Raw genomic sequence first — 27,832 nt, 5'->3', positions numbered from 1 at the left:
CAGTTATTTTATTTGATGATTTTCTTCCCAAACCTTAACGTTGCGAACTTTAAAAATCATTAGAATGCTGTCATGAACAGGAGACAATACTTATGTGTTTTAATGAATGCAAATGTGAGGAGGAACCCGTTTTCATCTTCTAAGAAACAGAAGGGATTAATCTAAAATGGCATACTTAATTACTCCAATCAGGCCTTCTTCAGTGAAGGGCAATAAAAATGAGAGCCTGTGATTATTTCTATATTTCTGAATTAAAATGTTGATGCCATTAGCTAAGAAATATTTCAGTGACAGTTTGAAACAAATGTCTCCAATACGCTTGCAGTGTAGCTTTTAAAGGTTCATTATTCTTGGATAGTTATATGCCAGCTGAACATTAAAAACAGATTTGCTGAGGCTTAGGAAGCCTGCATTCTTTGCATGAATGTTAATCCTCAATAAACATGCTCTTAACAATCAATTGACTCACTCTATATGTATAGCACAGAATTCAAGTTACAGAATGCTCATAAGTTGCTTATTTTAAAGTACCATCATTTCCGTGCTTATCCTGTACTTTCTTTTCTAATTCAGTGGAAAACTGATTACTGCATAGACATAAGAAACATTTCTAATTTGGTTTTTGTCAGATCTCCTCTTTGCACATATTAGTTTCTGACAGATTGAAAGTGCATAAATAAAATATTATCAGAAAAATGAGAAGTTTGTCAGAAAGCAAAAGTACACCTCTTCAGTTCACACAGAGATCCATTGCACGTGAACAGATTCATATTTTCTGAAAGACATAGTTCTGCCCTGAGACTAGTGACAACTGGTGCAAGCTTAAAGGGTTTAAAATGGTCTCTCTGGACACTGGAGGCAGATTAAAACTTGTCTAGTATCCTGTCACAGAGAAAATGCCATAGGGCAGATTCATTGAAGGATTCACGAACAACTGCAACCATTTAAATTGGTTGTATCAAAACAAAAAGCCTTGCTACAAATTTTCTTAAACCTTGAAGATGAAAGGTTAAAAACCCAGATCTCAATTTTGTAGCTCAGTTATCTCCTTCATTATCTAAGGTACAGGTAAAAAGTGCTTTCAAGTAGAAACTGTAAAAATAGATGATATCATCTTCCAGCTGGGAAAAACTTTCTATTCTAGCTTAATTTAGTTTGAGTTCTTGCCTTTATTTCAAAACAAAATTCAAATCATATTAAGATTTGATCGCATAAAGAATTAAGCCAACACAGACACTTAGCTAATAAACAAACCTTCCCTCATTTTGATTCCATTTGTGTTGTGAGATGGAGTTTTTCCTCTCATTCTGATACCAACGTATCACCCATGCCATTTTTCTCTCAGCTCTTTATACTTTTTCTGAAATTGTGAAATATTTTTGAGATATTTATGTAGAGCAATATATATTCAGTTGTACTTTTATTATTTTAAATATGTTGACACCTTCTGGCACAACTTGATAGACAAGGCATAGGGTTATTCTTTCTGGCAAGTGTAAGGTTTTCAATCCCTACTCAGCTCTATGTCTAACCAGAAAGATCATTGCTATTTGGCAGAGATTATTGCTTGTCTTCTTGTAGTTCTTCTGTGCCATCTACACAAGTATTCAATATGGGCAGAATTAGTTTTATTTTCTTCTCTTTTGATGACATTAGATATACAAACAACTTCATATGTGTATCCCCTCATCCCTGTAGGAGGGGAATGCCACAGCCCTCTGCACGCTGCTCAAGAGCTGAATGGAGGTAGACAGGACTCTGCTGGGCCACCACGTGAGTTGCCTCAGTAGAGTTTGGTACAATCCATCTGATTATGCTGCCTGTAAAACCTGTGAAGATAACAGTAGAAAAGAGCGTAAGGGTAACTCTAGAGCAAAGCTTTCTGAGAATAACAGATCTTATTGTAGAGAAATTGCAGAACATGAAGTTTTTGCAAAGTCAGGGAATGAAATCCTGGTTTCATTTAAGGCAGCAAGGATTTTGCTAGTGATGCTACCAGATATATCTGTCCAGATGAGATGCAGGGCCCTTACTTCCAGCAAACCTCTAGGTATCAACAGGTCTAAAGAAGAGCGTTTTGTCTCCACTAGGGGAAGGTAAGAACTCTTCACATCTGATTGATCTGTAGGAGATAGGGCTAGAGAAAAAAAAAAAAATCTTTTCCCTGGACTATTTCAGTCATCTGTGGTTATGGTGCAGATCAAGAAAATGACATAATGTTTGCCTGTCAGTTTTACTACAAGGGATCACAGGCTTAGCCTACGGTAAACTACTTTGCTTTGTCTTTCTTTCTTTCTTTTTCCTTTCCTCCCAGAATAGCTCAGACTTGAGATTCTCCAAACCACAGTTACTTCACAGGGCTTTTTTTACCCAAGCCCCTGGGCCAAACAGCAGGTGCACCACAAGGCTGAGAATAAGCCTCTGGGCAAAATGCTAATGGTCAAGCTGGTGACCCACTTTGCACAGCTGGCAGGTGCATACTGCCTCTGAGGCTGTCTGTGCTACAGAGGAGGTCTGGGCTCTCAGACTGGTATGTGTGCGTACACCGCTGCTTGCAGACAGTAGAGGAATAGACCTTTCTTGTAAGCAAATCGTCCCATTAGCCCCAAATTTGAGACTGACCTTTTATTTTCTGGTGGAACCTAAGAACAGGTGACCCTTTTCTTCTTAAAAATGGACATTTGGTTATGTACAGGGCTCATGTGATGGTATTAATGATTGGTAATTAGTACAAGGAAGTATTAGGCACATGACCTGTTGTATAGGGGGTCATCAAGCTAGACATGGTAGCTGTATTTCAAGAAAATGCCTGATAACCTGAAGACTTTATAGTAAGTTTTATGATCTGGAGTCTCATGATCTGGAGTTTTATGATCAAGTCTAATTTTTTGGGGCACATGCTGATATCCACGAGAACCAGAAAGACATGTCCCACTAGGAGAGCTTTATGCAGTTGTCTGGGTCGTTTCCATCTTTTCCCAGATTGACAGTAAATGGAGCCTGTTGGAGGCAGAATGCTGAACTACATGAAGTGCATGGAGTGACCCCAGATACCTGTGTCCCCATGTAGCTCTTAAAGAGCTAAAGATTTTAAATCCTATAGAAATGAATGCATTATGACAGGAAAGCTCCAGCGAAATGCCTTCAAAGTGAAACCCTAGGCCAGCTTTCAGTCTCTATTAAGTAGGTGAAGTGCTCGTTGAATTCACTCCCAGAACAGAGAACAATACTTGGCAAGCTGCTTCTAGTGAGAAAAAATGATTAATGCTGTGTGTCAAGTGCTCGTAAAATGGTGTGGCACTTGTACACAGTGTCTTTTCTTAAGTAAGATGCTAGTCACTGCATCAAAGGAAAGCAGAGTGTTCACAGCACTGGTGTTCAGCTCCTAACACACTGTCACGCCAGCCAGCTTCTCTGTGTGCCCATCTGATAAAGTCTGTGTTCTGTTTTGGCTGCCTCTTGCTCCTCTCCTACTTTTAATTGTCCCTGTGGCTTTTTTTCCTTCCCGTTTTTGTTTTTCTTTTCATTCTCTTCTGCCCAACTGAAGGAAATAATTTGTCAGTTGTTATTGAAATTTTTACTTTGATCTGGATAATGCAAAATATTCTAATCCAGAATGGAATATGATGCTACCACTTTGTCATTACAAAAACTGATTTTTTTTTATTGTGGGAACCTCTATACAGACGTATATATATACACAAACATATAATTAACAGTAGCATGGACAAAAGGAAATTGCTCCAGCAAGGAAACTTTCACCATAAGTTCCAGCCAAGACTTCTCAACTTTTTCTGCCTGGAATACAATGTTTAAGTCTATTTTTCTTATGATGCCACAGTCAATGTTCCTTTTGAGCCCAAAGTTATTGTCCCTTTTAAAACCACAGTCAGTATTTTCCCCTAGTAATATCCTACATTTTTTGTCATTATTTTTCACAGCCGTGTAAAAGTTGTGATGATGCAGCTGAGAAAAAGTTTTGAAAAGATATACCTCAGACACTGGGGTCTAGAAAAGGTGCCTCCTCAGCCACTTCATGAGTTTAATCACCAGAACTACTGAAGTTTTTGCAAAATGAAAGCTAGTCCTCTGACTGAGAGGAAGATGACAAAGTTGTCAAATTACTCTGTCATTTCTTTTTTATTTACTAGTTAAAAGGGACTCCCCCCGCCCCCTGGCCTCTGTTCAGTGGAAAACACAGAAGTAGAAAATGACTAAGTACAAATATAATGTGGACCATAACAATGTTACCTTTGTCATTCTGCATAGAAAGAGCAGAACAAGGGAAAATAGTTCACAAAAAATACTACTGCTGGAGAAAAGCCTCTGGTGTTCATTTTGGGGATCTACCCAGAAATGGTGGAGGACGCAGACTCTCAAAACTGTGCACCTCTGAGGAGAAGCAGGAAAACAAGGAATGACAGCATGTTTCACATAATGGTCCCTTGTACCTATTTCTCTAAAGGTGGGTAAAGATGATTTGATTTTGCTTTACAAATCCTTGTGAAGTTGTCATGATCTCTCTGTTCTTCCATAGGGTTGGAGACAAATGGCAAATTCAAGAAGTCTGAAGAAGATGAGAACTGTGGATTTAAAAAAGTGGTTTGGGGAATGGGGAGTGAATAACTTGAAACGGGAAAAGACTGAAGCTGTGACTTGTGATGCAAGATGAAAAATATCAGGAGGGGTGGAGTTTTAAATGGCCTTGGAGGAAAGTACAAGAACTGTTACCCTCCTGCAGGAAAAGAAGGAAATCCAGTAGAGAGATAACAGATGATCAGAATTTTTGTTCATTGTTTTGCTTTTTGTGAACCAGAATTCTGCAATACTAGAGGGCAGTGGAAGCAGAGATTATGAGAAGCACAACTGCAGATGTTTTATTTGCTTCTCTGCTTCAGCAGAAGACAACCGTACACTCAGTGAGAGATTAAAAGTGACCTGCAATCATCAGCCGGTCAGTCAGTCAGACACAACTCTCCTGGGCAGAGTGAGAAAGGACACACAGCCTGCAGATCTTCCAGTAGGTTTGAAGGTAAGAGGAACAGAATATCTGAACAGGGAGAGAAACATGCAGGAGGGAGATGTGAGAAGGTGAGTCCGTTCCACCTAGTGCTATTAAGGAGCCAGCTTTGTTGCCATTGCAACATCACTTGCAAAACACAAGTCCAATCCCTAATGAGCTTAGCTTTAAAAATAAGAGAAAGCCTTTCTTGCTTCAGAGTACTTGTTATGTTCTCAGAATGTGCTGTTCTCTTTCCAAAAGCTTTTCATCTTAAAGTGAATTTTCGCCAACCGGTCTGAGACAGAGCTCTGTGAAACAGCATGGCAAAAGAACAAGGCTACGTGCCATTCAACTTTAATAAGTCATGGGAGAAGATATTGTTTAGCCTTTCAGAGTTTACACTTTCAGATTTGTAACTGTAAGTAATTAAAAGGAGGCAAGCCATCTTGGACTGTCTATGCTCCAGCTCTTACAGGGCCCAGTGTCCTGCATCTGGCATGGCTCAAGGGTCTGTGTCCTTTTTGAAAGGGAAGGGACTAATTGGGTTGGCTGCTCCTTGCTAGTGGTGCAGGCAGCTCTGTGGGCAGTGGGGAGAGTTCATGGGGTGTCCAGGCTGGCTAGGGAAAAGAAGAACATTGCTAAACTTTTCCCTTCTCGCAAGGCAGATTTTTTGTTCTGAAATAAATATAAAATATCTTCAATATTTTAGACCCTTGTGCACAACTTTGGATCCTGAAGATCGGGGTTGGGGATTGAGTGCATACGCAAAGTCACGGCAGAACTGTGGCCCCACACTGCCTTTGGGAGGCAGGCGTGACCAGCAGCTGAGAACTGGCTGGTCAGGTATGCAGAGGTGGTGCAGGAATGCAGATGTCCTTAGGAGTCTGGTCTGGCTTGTATAATGCACCAGGAAGGATCCTGGAGTTCTAGTCCACAGAGTCACCCAGGGCAAGACAAGAGGCAGGGCAGAGATTTGGGAAGCTAAACCTAGGCATTTTAAAACCAGCCAGACTTCCATGGCAATGGTCTCTGAAAGGTTTACAGTACTTTCTGCACAGCACAAAAGGCAGAAGCCAAAAGACAGGGTTTTAATGTCCAGTAGAAAAGATCGTAGATAAGAAAGGGACTCAGGATCATAGGAATGAGGCATTCTTCTGTTATGCAGAATATGTATACAGGCATATGAGCTTCGTATAGACATTTAAAGATACCAAACTTCTAGCACTTAAAACAAGAAGGTTGTGAATGAGTTTTTAAACTGAAGAGCATTAAAGGAAGCTGATGGGTGTGAAAGACCTTACAGTCTGAGACAATTCTTTTGTACTGGATTCTGTACCCAAACAGGAGACAGATTAGAATGTCGATAGTCACATAAGAAATGGAAAACTGTCATTTGGGCTGCATGCATCTAGAGGATGAGCTATCAGGAGCAGGAGAACACACTGATGAGAGAGGTATTGACACATATGAGCAAACTATATTTCACTACATAGTGATTTAGGACTTCTCAAAAAGTGTGTGCTGTCTTTGTCACCCACTGTTTGAGTTCTCCATATGATTACATGTGGTAGTTGTAGTCACTGGACCTGTATACTCAAGTGGGTATGAATGTTCATTGTAAGTTTTTTTTTGTTTTATTTTAAGGGATAAAAATTGTAGTGAAAATTTGTCATCTGAGAGGGTTTTTTTTCTGTCACTTTGACCGGAAAAGCCAGGGGCAGCACACACTGTGAGCTGTTATCCAGATTTTAGTATATTCAGATACAAATACAAATGGACTCTGAATGTTCAATAACTGTTCTATAGCTGAATATATATGCTAAAGCACAGTGGAAAAAGGACTAAAAAAAGTGCCAGGTGTCTAGAGCAGTTTAAATACAACAGGCTGCCTGGCTGCTGATGCAGATTCCTGCCAGCTGTCTTCTGTGGTTTGGGTACCAGCAAAGCACTTGGGGTCAGAGCCAGAGACCTTGAACTGATGGAATCAGAACAGAGGATGATTTATTTGTGTTAAGTCCTGAACATGGACATTTACAGAATCATTTAAAGAGGGTAAGCACTACCCCTGTGGAGGCATGTTGGTTACCTTGGGCAAATTTGGAACAATGATTAGGAACTTTAGCAAAATGACTTAAAATTCAGGAGGATCACTGAGACAAAACACAGGCCTAAATTAAAAGTGATGAATATAGTATCAAAGGATAGAAAAGCTGTCACTGGTTCATAAGGAGAAAAAGGAAAACCAAGTAGAATCATCATGACAGAAAAAAGTATCTATTGGGCATAAGCTATTCTTCAGGAAACATATAAAATAAATGATAGAATGAAAGGAAATACTGACACATAAAGTGAACACTCCTTTAGTCATGGTGGTGGAGACTTTCTTATTAGGGTATACCTTGCTGAAGCATTAGGTTGCTGAACTTTTGGTTGAGACCAGTGGACATGATAGTTACTGCCTTTGCCAATCAGAATAGAGAAAGGGCTAAGCTGTACTGTGGATGTCATTTGTCACAGACGAACCACCACCAGCAAAAGTTTATGCTTTAGGCTGGCACATCCTTCCCCAAGCACCACTGCCAGCTATATCTCCCTGCTTTGGAGAAGACAGGATTGATGATGAGCAGATACACAACAAAAAGAGCGAAGGGAATACTGCTTCTTTCAGGTCCATTGAAAGCTGTTCACAGTCTTACTTCTTGCTCAGAGTATTTTAGAAAGCCTCTTCACTGTCCTCCTACAGTGAAGATCTCTATTTCTTAACCACAATAACATGTTACATCATGAATAACTTCCCTGAAGGTAATGGAACCTTTGACACTCTACATACATAATTTAAAACACCTTTCTGGCAGGAATAGTCTACGTCTGTTCTAGTAGGCTCTTTCAGACAGCAAAACAGAGGACTTGCATGCAAAGTCCCCACTGGGAATGATACAGGGAATGTTCAGATCCCAGACCATATCCAGGAATTATTTGGGGATCCTGACTGGCAGAGACCTAAAGCGTACCTGAGAGCCCTCTGAAGTATAGAGACATTGCATTCCAGTGCCTGGGCACTGTCTATTTTACTAGCATAGACGTAGCCTCATTGTCTAAAGAGTTTTACTCCAGCAAGCTTCTCAAATCCAGAATCTGGATATGTGTCCAGTTCTGGGCCCCTCAGTTCAGGAAAGATGTTGAGGTGCTGGAGCGGGTTCAGAGAAGAGCAACGAGGCTGATGAAGGGACTTGAGCACAAGTCCTATGAGGAGAGGCTGAGGCAGCTGGGGTTGTTTAGCCTGGAGAAGAGAAGGCTCCGGGGAAACCTCATCACTCTCTACAACTACTTGAGAGGAGGCTGTAGCCAGGTGAGAATTGGTCTCTTCTCCCAGACAGCTCTCAGTAAGACAAGAGGGCAAGGTCTCAAGCTCTGCCAGGGGAGGTTTAGGTTGGATATTAGGAAGAAATTCTTTACAGAAAGGGTAATCAGGCATTGGAATGGGCTGCCCAGGGAGTGGTGGATTCTCCATCCCTGGATGTTTTTAAGATGAGACTGGATGTGGCACTTAGTGCCATGGTCTAGTAATCACAGTGGTGTTGGATCAAGGGTTGGACTTGATGATCTCAGAGGTCTTTTCCAAGCTACCTGATTCTATGATTCTATGTTCCTTTGCCTCCCAACCACTTTCTGCAGTGAAAGAAAGGCAATCTTGAGCTTTGGGAAGGAGACCTGGATACACAAGCGAGAAGGGTGACTGACTATCCAGACAATTGTGGAACTAGAGTGCTCTGGCACACATTTCATCATTAGTCACAGCCAGTCTTATAAGTCATTTCCTCTGTTTTGTGTCTGTCCTAGACTATTCATATAATAAATTTTGTGACAGCTAGGTCTCAGTCTGCATCTATTTTTCTTCTGACCCTTTTCTATGGAAAATGGCTATGTTTGCTGTTGAATTCCTTCCAGAGCACTATCTGGACATCAGTGGTTCTGTAATTAAACCAAACTATTTCAGCTCACAGGAATAACTGAGTGCAAAGTATCTGAGAGTAATGATGCATATGATCCCAATGGAAGCTTGGAAAGACTTTATTAGCATGTCAGAATAATTTCACACCTTAAGTAAAGAGGCCTAGAATAAACTCTGCAGTTTTCATGAAGTGCATGTGTATTACTAAGAGCTTTGCTATGTTATTTTCGTTGCACTTGCTTAAAAATACCCTGTATGGACATAAAGAAAATTGAATTGTCGATTGCACAGTGGACAAACACTTGAGAGTAACATCTTGAGAACAGCAGCATGACTGCTACTCTGGTTGAGAGCTGCAGAGTTCATCAGAACTGCTCAAATTCTGGTAAGTAGAGGTTCATCTTCTCCCACTGCATTCATGAAGTGTTTCACACTGCTACCGACTTTAACGGTGTTAAAAGAGGTCAGAAGGGGTTTTGAATCTCAGAACATCTGTCCATCAAGACCCACTTCTGAGGTCATGACCCCACTTTCAATTATACTGCCAAGCTTGTGCATAAAAGTAAGGTTGTGACCCTTGTTTAGGAACTAGTGGCTTAAAATAAGCCCTGGGAAGAGGGAATAAAAAACCTTTGCAAAGCAGTATATATTTGGAATGCAAGTCAAGTGTAGGGTACTTTCCAAAGAGACAAGACTAGGGTGAGGTCATGCAAACATGCAGTGCATTGTATTTCTGTTTAGGTCATTCTTTTTCTCCATAAAAGGGGAAGAGCTAACCATTCTTAAGACAGAGAGAATCATAGCAGCTGCACGGTTCTGCTCTATTAGATGATTTAGATCCCTGTCTGGTGTTAGAATCATCAAAGTGCAGAAGTTACACAACTAGAAGTAAATAGTAAAATTTTCCATTGGAAACTGGGAATTCACTTGTGAAAACCAGAATGGAGTGTATGCTACAGCAGCTGCAAATATTAGGCAGTTAGAGGATGACTGTGAAACACAGACAGGACCAGTCCTGAATCGGGTACGTCATCCTAAGATTTATCAGATATGATGTTTTTAGCATAGCCTGAAGTTTATTCTGAAGCATCACTGGGAGTTTAACCTCTGGTACCTCATACATTTTCTCCAGAAAGGTGAATTTAAACAAAACCTATGCAGAGAGGATGATTGAAATGGCCAGGGGATGAGAGTCCTGCCTTGCAAGGTAGAGTCTAAGAACGTCAGTGAAAGAAAAGATGGAGTTGCATTCCCTAAGTACACTGATGAGTAAAAGAAAGCAGGGGAAGTAACTGTCTGAACTGAACGACCCCGTTTCACAGGAATAATTTTTTTCTTTTTTTTTTTTTTTTAAATATGACTATGAATCACCCTGGTTAGACACTGAAAGAACTAGCTGTACTGTAAAGTTTTAGCAGATGAGTCTGGGGTAAGGAACCTAACTGGTTTTAAGATACAGTTTGCTGAATGGGATTATATGGGAAGATGTATGCAGTATCAGGAAAAAGGGACCAATTATATGGACATTAAGCAGGTGACATTCTAGTCCTAAGGGTCAAGAAGAATATGATTATCATTTTGCCAGTAGTGTACTCTGGGTATGGTACATCACCTGAAACTCTCCCTAGCCTGACACTGGAACACTTATAGAAAACGAAGATGGAGTTATGTCTGTTGCTCTATAGCAGATTTGTCTCTAATGAAGAGGGTTGTTTTCCAGATATGAAGCCAACATTGTGCATTGCTCAATGCCATTTTATCACTTGCAGTTATATGCAATTCGTCTCACTCTGTGGTGTTTACAACTTTAAATGTGGGTAGTCAGTCATAATAGCATTCTTATAGTGTTAAGCAGTGTCTTCCTGCCCCATTTACTCATTTGATTTTATGTGAAACAAATGTAATTTCCTTCAGTTCTTAAATATTTTAACTCCATATACTCTTTTCATGATAAATTAACTTGTTTTTACTGAAAAGTTTACATGTATTTCCAAGTAATGACTTATTCCTTTTCTCCCCACTATAGTTAAGGTGGAAAGTTGATAAGGTTTACAAAAGAGATTAAAGGGTGACAGATGCTGCACCCTGTCTCATGTAATTTACTGGCTTTTCAAATCAGATTTAGTCTAGAGAAAGAAAGACAGTTCATGCTCTATTTCTTTGTAGAGAACGCAAACCTGTTGTTCATACAACGCAATTATACAACAGAGAGTAGGCAATTCTCTTAGTCTTCCAGCAATCTGCAACTGGGAAATTCAGGTCCTGACTGGAGTCTGATCACTGGGGGTCCAGTCCATCAGCTTCTTCTTTTTTTTTTTTGTACCCTTCCAGTGACTCTGCACAGATCTGTCAGCATTCATGAGTGTATCCCATTAGGTGGCACGGAGTTGTGCTTGTCCAGTTTGTTTAGAAGTTCCCTGACTTCATCCTCATCCTCCAAGGGTAAGTCTTCCTTGCAGTAGACTTTCCCACTGATCTCATGAGCCTGAGATTCCTGAAGTCTGTTTTTACCAGTAAAGACCAAAATGAAGGAGACCTTGAACACCATGTCCTTTCCTGTGTCTTTTGCCAAAGGGCAGCTGCCCTATTCAGCAGCAGGCCCACATTTTCCATAGTCTTTTCTTGTCCTTCATGTGTCTCACCAGAATCAATTCCAGGTGGGCTTTGGCTTTCCAAATCCCATCTCTGAAAAATAGAGCAATGTCTTTGTTTTCCTTCTGTGTCACATTTCTCTGCTTTGACTCCTTTTATAGACCCTTTTTATATTTGATATTGATCAGCAGATCCTCGTTCATCCATGAAGGATGGATGTCACCTTTGATTTTCTTCATTTCAGAACGGACCATTCTTGAACTTGGAGGAGGTGATCCTAGGAAACCAGTAAGAAGCACAATGGAGCATAGAGAAGCCAACAAGCACAGAGCAACAGGCAGCAGCTGTTATGCATACAATTCAACTTCCAGGGCCACCCATTGCTTCACCACAGGAATTGGGTGGACTGAGTATATCCTGCAGCAAGAATAAGGGAAACTGAAACTAAGGAGTAAGGAGGATATAGGGAACCTGAGGAAGGAGAGTAAAAGATGTTTACCTAAATGTTTAATTTTTATATTCTCTCTTTGTTGTCTAATACTTGGATCTATGATCAAAATTTTCTGTTAACGGATAATTGATTAAATAAGTAAAAATTGCCCAGTTGTTGCTTGTGACGCTAGCAAGTGCAATAGCCAAATATTCATTTCAAACATTATGGACATCCTTTGGCATAATCTGCTTTGATAAAGTGGAGATGCATCAAAGTCTTTGGCAACTACAGATAAGCTCACACTGAGACTCTTTACACTGCCTGAATACTCTAAAGAGGGTTCTGATAGTAGTACAGGAAAGCCAACTGAGCTGTCGAACCTAAAGCAAGCTTTGACTACATCAATACTGTGCTGAGCTAAAGGTGATTAATGCAACCAACTGATATGTTGGTTTGAGTTTCCTGCTGCACTTCTATTATTGCTCAGCTTTGAAACTACATCTGGTTTATGTCTGTTTCAGAGCCATGAAACACACACACAAAGGGCTGCACCCAACTCTAGATATTTCCTACTGGACTTGTTTCTACCATGCTCTGAGCATGAACTGCCGAGTGTTTACATTGTGAGGAACTAGATTTCTGGCCTCATCTGACTATGGAAAAGCCTCTGAACATGTTGCAGAGAATGTTTGGACACGAACTCTTTGTGAAGGCTCAGACACACAGCTGTAGACAGTATCAATGCACCACCACCATGATTTTGTCTATCCTTGCAGACACATGTGCAGACAAAACTGTGGAGGGTCCTCTCAGGAGAGGCTCCTTTATTATGTGTTAGAAGAATAAATAGATGAGATTTGAAAGTACTTTGCATTATCCTTACAAAACACAGGCTCCCAAACCTGAAAAACAAGTGTCCTACATTGAACTCAAGTCTGAGAGCTGTAGAATACAGGAATTTTATGGGTATTACTAGAATTTTTGTTTATTTTGTGTGTATGCTTTAAAAAAATGCAAATTCTGAAATTAAATAAAGAACAACAAAGAAACAGTGTGAGTCTTTCTTCTAATACTGTTTCCAAACTTATTTTATGAGATTCAGAACAAGCTTAAGAACTCAGAAAGGGCAGGGTTGATCAGAGGATCCCTCTGCTGTGTGGCCAAGAACAGGTGCACAGGGACACCTCGAGACACATTAATAAGAGTATTCTGGCAGATCCTTGCAACAAACTAGATAGCATATCCATGTCAGTCTTTTGTACCACCAGAGAGAATTAATTCTCTGTTTAGCATCCTAAATATATGAAAGTCAATGGGAACTGGAGTAGCAATACCTTCTAGGAGAAGGTCAACTTTTTTACCCCCTATTGGAGCTAATAATTTAGCAACCCAGGAACACCCCTGTTCCTTTTGACTGTTTCTCTTGCCTTTTTGGTTTTTTTCTCCCAGGTGCAGGGGAGGATGAGAACTTGCTGAGCTGGTTTTGAAAATTTAAAATGTGAAGAAAGGGAAATTAGACCCAGGCTGTGGTTTATATTGAAATAGAGATCAACATCCAGCACTTTCGAGCATAATGGGTGTGTATGCGTTTTGGGAGCTGTTCTCTAAGTTTAATGTCAGTCAGTCAGCTTGTGTAATTCTACCATACCTAGCCCAGATTCCTGTCTGCAGCTATGTTTATTTTAGAAAATGTCTCTTTCGGTATTAAAAAAAAATCAAAACAAATACTTTGTCATTCTAGCACAGTTCTTAGTAAAATCAGGATGAGAATTCTGCTTCTTAAAAAAAAAGGTCTGCTAGCTGCTACATTGACTAAGACTAAGCTAACTTAAGTGAATCCATTGTTTTACCTACTACCACAAAGCACCATGTGAAAAGAAAGGCACTGTAGAAGGCTGAGTGGCTTCTAGAGTGACTAGGTGATTTCTGATTACAACAACAGCTGGGAATGAAATGCCAGTGGGTGCTCATAATCTTCATGCTGAGGCTACCGCACTGTCCCATGTCTCCTGCTGGAAGAAGATCTGCTAGATGCAATTTTACTGTGTGTGGGGAAGAACATTTATTGTTGCTGTTTATCTTGTTTGTATGTGGGCAGCTATCTGTGATTGAGGCATCCCTTTTCACTTCCCTTTCCTCTAAAATTGTATTGAATTTGAAATTGGAGCAGTCTTTTGCAGTTGCTGTTGAGATCCAGAAAGAGTTCTGGGTAGTAGTAGAAGAAAATAGATCTCCAACACTAATTTTTTGTCTGAAGGGGATAGATTGTTATAGCAACAGATCCAGGAAGCACTGAAAATGATGGAGTATAGAAAATACTATACTAATGTCCTGTTTTATAGAACCCTGAGCAATGGTGAGTATTACTTTGTCTTGGATCCTGTATTCATAGAAAATAAGTTATTGTAGTAAGTTCCCTTCTGGAAAGCTTTGTCCTGTGGATAGATGTCTGCCAAGCTCCCCTGAAGACAGTCCTGTACATTCTCAAAGTTTATAATCTCATAGGATGTTTTCAAATACTTTGGTATTTACCTTGCCAAACAAGCTGAGAAATATCACTCTAAAAATACCACTGTCTTTTGGCTCTGTACATGCTTTAGGTAAGACATTCCTAAAACTTAAAGTAATTAATAATTTAAAAAAAAAATCTCCTGAAAAGCTGAAGAGGATTATAATTATTTTTCATTTTTATTAGTCTTTACTCCTTTTAATGTCAAATCCTGACCACATTTTTTTATGTACAATAGTTTTGGTTTTTCTTGTTCTTATTTTGACTCTATTGTGATCCTAAGATCTTGGATGAAAAAGATTCAATGAACAGGAATTTTAGCTGGGAACTCTGAATTAAGCAGGATCAATTTGAGTAAAGTCCTCACTGTATAGGAGGATGAAAGGAATGTGTCTCTAAAGAGTCAATATTCAAATTAACTTACTCTCCCCTTCTCAAAAATGAAGTTCCTTGCCCCATCTATTGCTTATGGCTGCAGTTGAATTGGCAAGAGAATCTGGTGTCTTGCTTCAGTGGAAGTGCCTGCCGAAACATTAGGTACTTTCTTACGATGCAAAGAGAATGAATATTCAATTATTTGACCAAAAGGTTTTTTGCTTGGGGATATTCTGTCATCCTTCTTGTCATGACACTGAGTCTGTGAAGATTCACTTTTGGTATATATGTGCTATGCACATGTTTTGCAGGTCAGGAAACATGAACTCTTCATCGGAAGATGGGTTGATTTGCCAGTTGAACAAGCCTGGGAATAAAACAGGGCCAAAATCTACAAAAGGATTTAAGGCTGTAACTCCTTTTTAGATACCAATGCTCACCATTAAATAAATGGAGGTCATCTCACAAAGAGGGACTGAGGCAAGGCAGAGGTGTTTAATGTTTTCTTTACCTCTGTCTTCCACATGGATGATGGACCAAGAGGGTTTCAGTGCCCTCAGCTGGAGGACCATGACTGTGAGTCTCAGTCAACCCAGAAATTGTGTGGGATCTGCCTCTGGATTCCCAGAAATCTATGGGGCCTGATGGGATTCATTCCAGAATCCCTAAGAGCTGGCTGATGTCATAGTAAAACCTCTCGGCGATTTTTGAGCAGTCTTGGGAATCCAGAGGGGTCCCAGGTAATTGGAAGTTGGCAAACATTGTCCCAGTTTTCAAGAAGGGCAAGAAGGAGGACCCTGGGAACTAAAGACCTGTCAGTCTCACTTCAGTGCCTGGTAGTGGAGAAGATGCCTTAAAGAGAAGATAATTTGGGAAATATTGAAAAACACCTCAAAGACAAAGGCAGTCATTAGTCACAGCCAGCATGGCTTCGTGAGAGGAAAGTCCTGCTTATCCAACCTCACTTCCTTTTATGACACGGTAACCCACCTAGCTGATCAAGGGAAGCCAGTTGATGTAATCTTTTTGGATTTCATTAAAGCTATTGATACTGGCTCTCACAGGATCCTTCTGGACAAAATGCCCAGCACACAACTGGATAAACACATCATGTGGTGGGTGAGCAATTGGCTCAGGGTTGAGCACAGAGGGTAATAGTGAATGGGGTGACATCAAACTGGTGACCTGTCACTAGTGGGGCTCCACAGGGCTCCATCTTAGGCCCTGTGCTATTCAAGACCTTCATAAATAACTTAGACACGGAACTGGAAGGGATACTAAGCAAGTTTGCAGGTGACACAAAACTGGGAGGAGCTGTTGACTTCCTCAAAGGCAGGGACACCCTGCAGAGAGACCTTGACAAATTAGTGGACTGGACAATCACCAACCATGTGAAGTTCAACAAGGGAAAGTGCTGGATTCTGTACCCCAGGGATGGGACAGCCCTGGATATACATACAGACTGGGGAATGAGATGCTGGTGAGCAGTGCCATGGAAAGGGACCTGGAGGTCCTGGTTGATGGCAAGCTGCACATGAGTCAGAGTGCCCTGGCAACCAGGAGGGCCTACAGTGTCCTGGGGGCATCAGGCAAAGTATCACCAGTCGGTCAAGGGAGGGGATTGTCCCACTCTGCTCTGCACTGGGGAGGCCTCACCTTGAATATCGTGTGCAGTGTTGGGCTCCACAATAGAAAGCTGAAAGATATTCAGCTCTTAGAGAGAATCCAAAGGAGGGCAATGAAGATGGTGAAAGCCTTGAGAGGTAACAATATGAGGAGTAGCAGAGGCCACTTGGTCTGTTGAGCATGGAGAAGAGGAGACTGAGAGGACACCTCAATGCAGTTACAACTTCCCTGCGAGGGGAAGAGGAGGGGCAGGCACTGATCTCTTCTCTATGGGGACCAGTGACAGGACCCAAGGGAATGGCCTGAAGTTGTGTCAGGGAAGGTTTAGGCTGGATGTTAGAAAAAGGTTCTTCACCCAGAGGGTGGTTGGGCACTGGAACAGGCTCCCCAGGGAAGTGGTCACAGCACCAAGCTTGACAGAGTTCAAGAAACATTTGGATGATACTCTCAGGCACATGGTGACTCTGGAGCTTGGTCCTGTACAGGGCTAATGATGATCCTCATAGGTCCCTTCCAAGACAGCATATTCTGTGATTCTGTAAAGACCTATGTGATCTTGGCTTATACCTTGTTGATCCTCATGCAATGCCTTGCCTTTATAATTTCTCTTTTTGTAATCATCTCCTTGTTTTGTGGAGTCCTGATTTAGAGCTATTTCAAGATTTAACTTGTGACAAAAGAATGAAGGATGATTATAACTTCTGGGTTTTGAGATCCCATGCTGGTAATGTCTAACACACCTAGCCGTTCACATGGGAGGTGCATCAGTATGCTGGCTTTGAAGATGCCCTTGGACTGGTCCCCATGTGAACTTGGCTGCCTGTCAGCAACATGACTGCCCAGCTTTGGTAAGCTTGGAAAGTTCCTTTAAAGGCTTGCAAAAGGGAAAGGCCCCATTTCAGCACATTTTTACCAGTGACATAATCTTCTCTTAATATTTTTGTATATAAAGCATCGTGTCATTTACCAGGTCAAGAAACTCATTCGCAAAGAATGTGTGCCTCTGACTCTAGAAGAGAGTGTTTTTAAACAAAAAAAATGTTGTTACTGTTCAGCAGCTTTCCTGGGTGTCTCATTCTCTAGCTGATCCACATTCTTTCCCAGTGAGCAAGAAGATGATAAGGGACTAGTTCCTATTTATAACTGGCAGGGAGAAATACTTGCTTAGTGGTGCAGTACTTAGTGAAGGAAAAAAGGACAAAAAGCAGCCCAGTCCCTAAACACTTACCCTGAGTTCTGTTGTAGGTTACTCCTCTGTGTTGGCATCCTTACTCCTGTGTGGAGGGCACCATGTGTTACTTGGCCTTTGAGAGCAAAATAGAACAACGTGCTCAGGACTGCGCAAAATGAGTCATCAGAAAACCATGTGTGCTTTTCATCTCCTCACGGTTTTTGTGTTTGATTTCTGTTTCTCTGAGAATGGCTATTTATATGATGGTGGTGCTTAGAGGCCCTGATCCAAACTGAAGCCTGCATTGCTAGGCTGTGTGCAAACACATGGTGAGAGACAGGCTCTGCCCTTAAAAGTCAGTGATCAAAGAGACCCTGACAACTAAAAGATAGTACAGGAAATAGATATGATGTAACTTTCAAAAAAATCAAGTCACAGCTCAGTCACTTGCATACAGAAGAATCTTTTTATCTTCTGCCTCCAAACAGTTAAGAGTGAGGTAGAAGATAAAACAAAACTCAACAGGCAAGAATCCAACTTCACTGAGTAACTCTGGTCATCTCTTGCTATTCCTTGGTTCATTGCCTGGAGGTGGATAAGAGAAAGAAGAATCTTGGATCTGTTTTTGTCCTCACCACAGTGGTATGAAGATGGCAATTTTCCAGCCTTGATGGTTTTGTGACTCTACCCTTCTACTTTCAGTTTAAATGTCTCATTGAATATATGTGACATTAGAAATGAATAGTCATCAGCTGAGAGCTAGCCTCCATGCAGAACAGCTTTCCTTTTAGCATGCTGTTCAGATGTGACTGTAGGAGAGCTGACAAGGACTGTACTTTTTGCCAGGCCCAGGTGCCTGTTTTCTAATTTGGCAGGGAATGGATCAGTAATTTTATTTGTTTTCTAAGAGGTGGGAAAGCTGAGTATTAGGAAAGGGATATTTGGAAGAGACAATGCAGATTAACCAAATTTTCAATGAACATTATATTTTTCTTTCTGTGAGGTCTATATCCATATTGTTTCAAGGCACCACTTCACCCACACAGCCTGTCTTCTTGGATGTCATTTCATGGTGTCTAGTGTGCAGATATCTCTTATGTAAAAGATTTTAAGAGTATAATTTCAATAAAAGCAATCATTTTCTAAAGATGTTCTTCTGGCATCACTTTAAAATGTACTGACTATATCAGTGGCTGACACCCTTTTTAAAGACTTTGGTAGGATGATTTTTTAATTTCCCACAAACTTAATCCAACCATACTCTTTGTTTAAGAAGTTTTCATCCTTTAATTAGGAAAAGCCAACCTCTGCATGCACCTTTAAACATTCCAGTTAGAAAAATCTGAGGAAACTACAGTCCTATTTATTTAATAATTTATTAATTAATTCATAACATTTGTTTATTATTGTTCTGAAAACTGATCTGAGTTATAAGTAATAATGCTCTGGACATTTAAGAATGTGATTGACATAAAAACCATCTTGAGTGCCTGAACCAATTGTAATGGAAAAGTGAGCCATGAAACCCCAGTCACGTACTTTTACTATTGATATCTGCAATTGTGTAATGTCTGCATTGTGCCTAGGAGTCAGAGTCATAGACAGCCAACACAATGTGAGTAACACTGTTGGGCAAGGTCAAAAGGGGGTGACTGTTCCACAAATTTATAGTTTCCTTGAAAGTAAATGACAGAGGTGGATACCAGCATAGGACTGGTTATAGGTATACAGTTTTCACGATGTCAGCTCTCTGGTAGCCTAACTTCATCAGGATTTTCTCAGGCATCATGTCAAAAGAGAGACTTCAATAGGGATTTGAAGGAAACCAGTAAGATGGCTTTGCTTTTGAGACTGCATCTGAAAATTGAAATATGTGGAGTTAAGAGACTGTGAAAGATGGAAGCTGACTATCAGTATAGGTGAAATAGGAGGGGATATGGGTACTAGATAGTGATGAGACTGAAGTTTTTCTCTGATATGAAAGTGAAAAAACATAGTTTAAATTGAAAGAAGGAAGGTGAAAGTAGTCAAAGAGATAGATGAGGAGAATAATTGTTTAGGAAAATGATTGTTATACTAACTTTCTTGATGGCTAGGAGAAGTATAACCCTGTATGAATAAATGCAGAGGACAGAAATGGATATTTGGTGGCATGGCTGGGCAGTACATCCAACTGATTATGGGGTAGCTTTTCACATAATTTTCCTGCAGAACTGAGGAACACTATGCCAAGGAACTGTCTTGCCAAAGAAGTGCTCTATGCAACTGTGCATTGAAAAAGGCGGCTTCTTTGGCTGCAAGAAGCACTCCTCCAACTTACTCCCTATGAAATAACCCTGCTTCTTCTGTTGAATCTCTAGTTGCAAAACACAGAGGAAATACTAATCTGTGCTTTGTTTTCCTTTACTACGAGGGATGAATGTCCAGGAAAAGAGGTGCTGACAAGGGTGTGAGGGACAGATAGCAGAACTCTTCCTCCAGCATCTGAAGTGTCCAGAGGCTGCCCTGGCTTGTGCAGTTCTCCAGCAGCGAATCCCTCTGCCTGGAATAGGCTCACTTTGTATAATGCAAAGTGAATGGAACAAACCAGACAATTCGTCCTTGAGATACTGCAGTTGTGAACAATTTGGCTAGAATAAAAATGTTTAGAAGACACAAATGTCACAATTCTTCCTGACTCTGGATTTTCTTTTGCCCATGCTGAATCCATTAATTTAGGTATTTTGAACCACGATTTAGCAGGGCCTTAAGTCTGTGGGGACTGACGGCTACCAGTTCTTACAATCACTCTGTGGGTGGGACTTTAAAAAAATACTCTGAGGTAGCCCATGATAAAATCCCATTTTCCTTGTCTAATTCAGTGAGTACAGGCTGGAATTTTCTTTTCCACACTTACTTACATCAGTGAAGTAGGCCAGGATGTAACAGATAACTGATGTTACCACAGTTTGGAAAACACACGCTTGAATGAAAATATAATCCAGCCTTCTTACAAATTGTGAAACTGGACAGTCTGTGACCATCTGGCACTCCACATCTGAGAGAACATCTGTAAAGGACAATGTTGTTCTTCCTGTAAGAGTACTACCCTCTAACTGTGACCACTACAGAAAGACCCTTCTCAAGTCAAATTCTATTCACCATTGAAAGTGCATGTGAAAAAAATAATGCTATTTTCAGTGCAAGATAAAATATTCATGACTATTACATTCTTAAATCACACCCTATGCCTGCTTGTATTATAGGCAATAATAAATACTGTGCATCTCAGCCCTGGCTCCAGCAAGATTAAATACATTGTGCCAGATTAAATGGGATGTAGACCTTAGTAAAGAAAAAAAAAGGGTGGAGAGAGATTGAAAGCAATACAAAGTGGAGTTGAATGCCAAATAAATTTCCCTTGAGTTGGTTTTGATCCAGGTGAGGACCCCTACTTTAGGTAACAGAACAGCTTTTTTCTAGTGAAAACTTAAAATCAACTCCAGTAATAAGTACTCTCAGTCTAAGAAATCTTGGTGGTAATGGTCAGTTTTTTTTGTTCTTCTGTAGTAACGCACAGCGGTAATACTGTATAAGAAGCATTTGTTTTTTCATTTATAGCCTTATTAAGACAGGTTTTCACAGGCAGAACAATCCAGAGAGTCAGTGGATGGAGTCACACTCGAGAGTCTGCAAGTCCAGCTCAAATTCTGACCTTGGATGAAATGAAGAACCTGACAGTCTTCTCTCAACATTTGTTTTTGTTGCTCCACAGTCTGACAAAACACATGTTAGGCAGCTTCTGCTCAGAAGATATTCCTTTCCAGCTTTCTAAAGGTGCAGTGGAACTGTCTGGGAAACCTTACATGAGGATTGATTTTACATCTACTGCTATTCAGTAAAATGTCTAGTTTTAAAATATGTGCTTAACTGTTGATAAAAATGGGATATAGGCATATGTTAAGTGTTTGTCTTAATAAAGCCAAGTCTTTGAAAGTGTAGCCAAGGTGACTGCTCTGACCAGTATCTGGCATTTAAAACTAATTAATATTTTTCTTAGTCCAGAAAGACTAAAGTCTGCCATAATTAGAGCCAGTTAGAGAACTGCCCAGTTACAACATCAGTTCCTCTGATATCTGGTGACCATTCAGAGCAGAAAAGACGTCGGCCATTTGGAAAAGTTGCTGGCAGAAGCCAAGCAGGCTGCCTGCATGCCTCTTCCCTGCTCCCCTGCCTGCTTGGCTTCTTGTGCTTTGGTGGCTCTTCTGCTGACCGTTCAGTTTCTAACTAGACTGTGCTCAGATTTGGAAATGGCAAAGTCCTCTGTGGGAAAGAATTGCTGTTCTTCCTCCAAACCACTTTCTGGTGTACTTAAATTTCTGTAATTTAGTGGAATTTAGTCAGACTATAACTTTCTAATGTAGAGCTAAATGAGAAGACAGATATTTTTAATGACTATTTCACCTTATAGTCAGTCACCTCATGGATTATTGAAGCCAGTGCACATGCCAGTATGGATGGAATAGGAACTGATAACACGATAAGTGTGCCTCAAAAATTGGACAGTCTGTGGGAATTAAATAGATTGAATTTAGCTTTGCTGAGTAAGAAAATTAACATTGGTCATGTGTGACATGTAACTCTGCTTGTGGTATCTTTGTAAGGAAAGGTTATACTTTCACTGCACAGTGAAATTTGATTTCAGAAAGTATTCATCTATTCTAACCTGCAGGGTGCAGACAAAGCACTCCCTGGTTTGGGTGCCTTTACAGACTACAATAAATTTCTGGAGAACCACTAAATCTTAATTTTGGAATATCACAATCAGATTTTTCTGCAAAGTGTCAAAGAGAATTCAGCCTTTCTGACCATATTTTAATCTAAAAAAAGAGATGTCTTTTCTTTTTATAAATTAACCTTTTCCCTCTGGCAATATATTTCCCATTTCTCTATAGAAGAAAATGCAGTATTATGAAGAAAAATGCCAGAAATCAAATGTGAGAAAACAGTAGTGCACTAATCAAAGCACTGGAAAGTAAATAGTGTGGTAGTCAAAGAAGTCTGCTTGGGTCTATGGGTAAAAAATACCTGTTTACGTTGTATCTTTGTGTTTGATTGTGAGCCAGTGTCTTATTGAGAAATTGACACAGACATTTTCATGTCTTGATTATTTTCCTCAGGCTTTTGTAAAACCACCATTATTTTCTTTATGAAAATGGACAGATTATCCTATTGTATCCAGATCAGTAGAATGCAAAGTTACCCTCTGTCCATATGTAACTCTTCCTTGAGAATCTAAACACAGGCATAATAGAGGATCTCTAGAAATGATGGAGGCTCTTTAAGGATTTCCTAAGCAGAAAAAAAGAAGTATAAGGTTCAAGCATCTCCCTCTTTCCTCATATTCACCTTTGTATATGAAAGCATTTCAACCTCTAAGATGGGGTTGTCACTCTGTGGAGGGCAGTAGTCTAGGTCAGTATTGCCACAATATTTCATATTGTCAAATTAGAATTTCAATTTGGCACAGCAATACAGGCTAAAAAAAAAAGGAAAGAGGCTGTCAAACAAGCAAAAGTAATGGGACTCTACTCCATTTCCAGATATTAGTATAAAGAAAAATATTTTTCTATTCTGGATGGGTTATTCTGTATTTCAGCACTTTTAGTTCCATTATTTGCTGCTTAGAAGACTTTGCTTGAATAGGTACTTGACAACACAAGCCTTTGTGAAGAGACCATGTTTCATTCTGGCCTTGAATCAAACTTACACTGCAGAAGTATATTTTCATGTCTGAAATGGATTTCCTATTGTTTTTGACAAGGGTGGGAACTAGATCTGGCTACCCTTTGTCTGCCAGGCTTGTATCCCTTGTATTTTACTGTTTTTAATGTTTATAAATTTTTAAAATTCAAGGACAGGGAAAGGAATCTGGAATTGCACACTTTGGAGAGCTGTAGTTTACTACAGAATTTGTACCTTTGTCATTCCTCTGCTGTATCTTTTGCTTTAGGGATCTGATGGTCAGATTTTGTAATAAGATTTAGAATTTCCTTTGTGCTTACAATAGGACAGTGTTTTCCTGCACTCAAGAGACCCACTTTTGGAAAGACATATAACAGGACACAGTTTATCTTCAGGATCTAAGCCTTCATTTAAACCAAACAAACTGAAGCACAAATATATTGAACAAAATTATTTGGAGACTACAACAGTGAGCATTGTAATACCTTGCTTTTAAGCATCTGAGTTCCCTGTGGATTGCATGGCAGTTGTCACCCAGGGTCGCAAGCACCATTCCAAGCAGGGAGTGCCTTAGTCAGCATCATCTCAGAAGGGACCTGCTGTGTGCTGGGACAACTTCTCAAAAGAAAATGTTTATTTTCACTGTTTTTTGTGTCAATATAGTACTGAATTAGGTATGATTTTTGCGTGTCCCTTGGTTCAGGGAGAGGGACAGTCATGCTCTGTGGATACTTTTTGCACCTGTGTGTGAGTTAGGCCTCAAGTTCACGTGAACATAGGGGAGTTCAGGTTGGAAGGGACTTTGACGTATGAAGAAACCAATGTAGACCGACAGGAAATTTTAACATCAGAGAAGATGCACATACAGAATTTAGTTTATGCTAGGGTTGGTTGATAGCTAAAATGAGATTCCCATTAGGCATCATAATGATTTCTATTATTATGATACCCAAAATCAGCCTAAGAATATACTTTTTCCCAGTGTGGTTTCTTAGTCTGGGGATACTGGGCTCCCCAAAACTGGTTTCTGAGCTTTAGATGCTTCAGTGTAGTCTTTACTTTTCATTCTCTCAAGGTGGTGCCATGCAATACAGATGAAGAAACTACAAACTTTGGACAAACTTATGACTTGTAAAATATTATAGCAAGTTTCCATAGAAATGGTTATTGGGGGATTTTTTTTAACTAAACATAAATATGTCAGACATTCTTGTGTAGCCATGTGCCTACATGGCAGCCATCAGAGGGTATTTTGCTGCTTATCCTCATGCTTGCAGGCACAAGCCTGTAGGAACTAGGACTGATTGTGAAAATAGAAAAGAGGTTTTAACATGCAACAGTAATTTCTGTTTTCCAATGTCATAAACCCAAATCTTATCATCTTGTTGATATTACAGTACTGATGTATGACTTATACTGTTCTTGCTTTAACTGATGCTGTTTTTCTCAAATCGCATTCATTATGTGGGAGCATCTGTGTGTGCAAGCACAAAGACTACAAACACAGAACAAACACCACTTCTGTAACGTGAATTGTCTCACTATTTTATAGGATTATAACTTTAGTTCTTCCTTTTAATGCTGCAAATATCTGTTTGTTTAGGATTTTAATGTTCAGAAGATTATATAGGCTTTCAAAAAGGTGGCAAACTCTGCAGTTATTTCACCCAGACAGCAGACATGAAGAGCTCAAAAAGAATAGAAAACAGGTAGAAAATGAGTAATTCTGAAGAACAGGCATATCTGTGGAGTTTTTTGCCTGACTTAGGCAAAGGAAGTTAATAATTTCCTAAAAAAACCCTTCAAACCCAGACTATTTGCACAGAATGAGAGAAGCGAACGTGTAGCTTTGGTAAGTGGCACTCCTTTGTAATTCTTTATGGGTTTGATCTGACAGGTACCATCACTGAAAGACATGGCCTTTAGTCCAAATAACTTATCATTTAATCAAAATTACACAGGGAAATGTTAATGTACCCACCATATTTTAAACAGCAGTAATATTCAGTATGCAAAAAGACATCCTGCAAAAGTATCGATGCATTGTCGCCAGCAAGACTCTTCCAGGACAACTTGAAAATACATGACAGCATCCAACTAAGCACACCACCTGAGCAGAGGGCAGTGATCCCTGGGAAGCTTTCTTCTTGTGCTTTTATCCTATCCAAGCAAAATAACCCACAAAGCAATCCTAAGTGTGTGTTCCAATCACCATGTGTTCTCATCACCTCACAGAAAAGACATAGGGCTCAGGGGTATTCGGATCCATGTGCTCACAAGGGTGAGGAACCAGAACTTAGATTAAACCAGCTGCCTTTAGGAGCTCTATCAGAGGTGCAGCCAAGCAGAACCATGCAATTACCAGCAGTTAATGCCTTTTTCCAGCCAAGTACTATTCAGTGACTGTTTTTTAATGGAAGTAAGGGCAAACTGTGGACACTATTTTGATCCAATATCATGAAATTATTACAGGAGTCACAGCCACAGCACTTTTTCTGACAACCTATCCTCTTTCTCTATGGGAAAATAAGCTCTGCTGTTCATTTCTTTGACTTTGAGGCCAAAGAGGTTCATTCACAACTTTGAGGTTTACCATTTTATGATTTAGAGTGGGTAGCAATCATCTCCAGGCCTCACCGTATGAAAGAAAAAACATGGTCAACACTGCAGATAAATAAATCTCCAGCCTGGCTCAGAACCAAAAGATGAGCTTTCCAACCCAACTGTTTCTATGATTCAGGAAGTATAGTTAAGGCAACAGCACTAAGATATGCTGGACAAGAGCTCTTACTCAAGAAAACATTAAAATGTGCCTAAATGCTTTTTTGATGTATTTGGTGCATCCAATATCAGAGTTCACTTTCTTTGATGCTGTGCAAAACTAAGTTATATTTTTTGTCTCAGCAAGTACCAGATAATCTAATAAGGGTTTTTTTCATTTGTTTGGTTGATTTTGTTGTTGTGGTGGTGGTTTTTTTTTTTTTCCTATAGTTTGTTCTTTATTATTAGCTTACCCATCCTACTTTACTTCTTTTACCTTGGGTTTGGTTTAACACTGTAACAATTTCTGCAAACTTTTTAAAACAATGCAATGTCTGAGGGGAATCTACAAGACTCAGGTAACTATATTATCTAGATGCCTTCATCCTTCATCAAGGTAAAATCCTTTTGCTCTTTTTACTAGAGCTCAACGATATTTCAAATTTGCTACAGACTAGTTCATATAAGTTGCCATAAAAATAGATACTCTCTTTACCTCGCCTTTTTCTGAGTGAGCACTTCTCTCAGACACTTCTCAGGTTGTGGGAAACCAGGTTAATTTCCCTCATCCTCTTGGAGAACTCCCCACTCCCATTTCCAAGATTCCATAATTAATAATCCTGATGCTAAATGGCTGTTGAGAAACTTAGCTAAAGGAAGGGACATTCCATTTTTCTCTTGGACAGTATCCTGTTTTGCTGAAATAATGCAGTTACGGGCACTGCAGGGTGACAGAGTTGGCCCAACTACCAGCTCTGGGCTCCAGCTGCCCCCCTCACCCAAAAATCACCATACTGCTGCTGAAGTCGGACATTCATCTAGCAGTTTTGCAACCCAGATAGGTAGAAACAGACCTAAAGGTGCGTGCTCAATCAATGACATAAAGTGTTTGTCATCCCTGCTTTACGTTGGCTGACATTTTTGGCTTACTCAAACCAAAACCTCTGGGACTTTGATGGCTGTCCACCTGCACAGAAAAAGTCTATGCTTCTGTAGGAATTAAATTTCCCTAGAAATGTCTTCAGGTACTAGGCATCATCTAAATGGATAAGATGATGGACCCATTTTCTACAGTTCGCAGCATTCACCAGCGTAGGTACATGTTTGGGGCTGTTGACACAGCAGACAATTAAAGACTCAGGTTGACCAAGGGAGAATATGTAAGTCTACTGGTGCATGATTTTGAAAAAAAGAACCAAAACATCAAACATCAACCTTAAGAAGATTATAAAATATGGTTGCTATTTTAGACTTTCTTATTCCTCTAAGGACTGATTCCATGAAACAAACTGAACATATTCTAAATTTTAAATATCTGATCCTCAGACTCCTTCTGCTTTCAAGTAATTGTCATAGATTGGTTTATTCACATTGAAGTGAATAAGATCTTCCCTGGATCAGCAAAGGACTTAAAAAATTATCCTTATTATTAAGAGTATTCTGACTGCCATCAAGACGCTCAAGGGTGTTTTTGAACTGAGATTTTATGTATTTTGAATAGAGTAATTAAAAAATGGTCAAATATGCAGTTGTCATGGTAGCAGGGAACAAATTGTAAATGTGTTGCATCAATTTTGCTATCCTAAGTGTGCATCTAACCCAAAATGCTTGGTTGGATTAGTTCAATGGCACCAACAGCTCCTTCAGGCACTTGTAACTCAGACTGGAAAAGTTTCATTCTTCCTCCT

This window comes from Empidonax traillii, unplaced genomic scaffold (assembly GCF_003031625.1).
Source record: "Empidonax traillii isolate 1590-97213 ecotype Southwest subspecies unplaced genomic scaffold, ASM303162v1 scaffold542:size423868, whole genome shotgun sequence".
NCBI classification, from domain to species: domain Eukaryota; kingdom Metazoa; phylum Chordata; class Aves; order Passeriformes; family Tyrannidae; genus Empidonax; species Empidonax traillii.
The sequence above is the reverse complement of the archived record's forward strand: the minus strand, read 5'-3'. Positions refer to the sequence as shown.